The following is a 1,098-nucleotide window of genomic DNA, read 5'->3' on the forward strand; positions in this document are numbered from 1 at the left end:
TAGCAAAGCATGACATTAAGGGATTAGGATGTCACCTTGCTAGGTTTTAGAACTATATTACAAAATTGTGTTTGTGTGAATGTGCACTGGTCTTGAACTCAGGGTCTGATGTTTATTCCTGTGTTATTTGATCAAGGTAGAGCTCTACTGCTTGAGCCACAGCTCAAAATATGTCATTTTTGTGGCTAATTGGGGATAAATGTCTCCCAGATTCTCCTGTCTGGGCTGGCTTTGAACACTGGTCTCAAATCTCAGACTTTTCAGTAGTTAGGATTTACAGGTGTGAGCTACTGGTGCCTCTATATTTACTTGATTGCCGTACAGAGAGAACTGTGCTTGGCAAGTGTTCTGGAGTAAAAAGAATTGAACTCTTCCAGTAAGCAGTGGTGAAAATATTCAGGTTCTAGTCCAACATTGGTGGATCAGACCTCTAATTCTACCAATTCAGGAAGGTGAAATATGAGAATTGCAAATAGAAATCAGTGTGTGGAGGACAGAGTCCTTGAGACTATCTTTAACGAACTACCACAAACCCAGAAGTAGCAGAGTAGCTAAGTGGTAGAGCACCAAACTTGAGCAAAAACGCTAAGGTACAGCACTCAGGCTGTGAGTTCAAGTCTGATGACCACAAAAACAAAACAAAATAAGAAAAAAGACCTGGGTTCTTCAGTAGAAGTTTATCATTATAAATACCGCTTTCCCATTATATTTAGCTCTGTCATAGGTACATAAATCTTAGGGTATTAAGAAACTTGGTTAAAAATAGAGGAAGCATTGTTTGTGTGTGTGTGTGTGTGTGTGTGTGTGTGTGTGTGTGTGTGTGTGTGTGTGTGTGTGCGTGTTTGGGTGCGTGTGTGCGTGTGTTTGCCATTTCTGAGGCTTGAACCTAAAGTCTTAATCTCTTGATTGGATTTTTTCCATCAAGGCTGGTACTCTGCCACTTGGTCCACAGTTCTACTCCCAGATTTTTTAATTGTTATTTGGAGATAACAGTTTTGCATACTTTTCTGCATATGGAGGCCGATTCTGGAATGTGATTATTTTGAATCATGAAATAAAAAATGTGTGTGCAGATAGCTCTACTATAAGGCTGACTTA

This window comes from Dipodomys merriami, unplaced genomic scaffold (genome assembly GCF_024711535.1).
Source record: "Dipodomys merriami isolate MVZ:Mamm:240054 unplaced genomic scaffold, mDipMer1.0.p SCAF_1820, whole genome shotgun sequence".
NCBI classification, from domain to species: Eukaryota; Metazoa; Chordata; class Mammalia; order Rodentia; family Heteromyidae; genus Dipodomys; species Dipodomys merriami.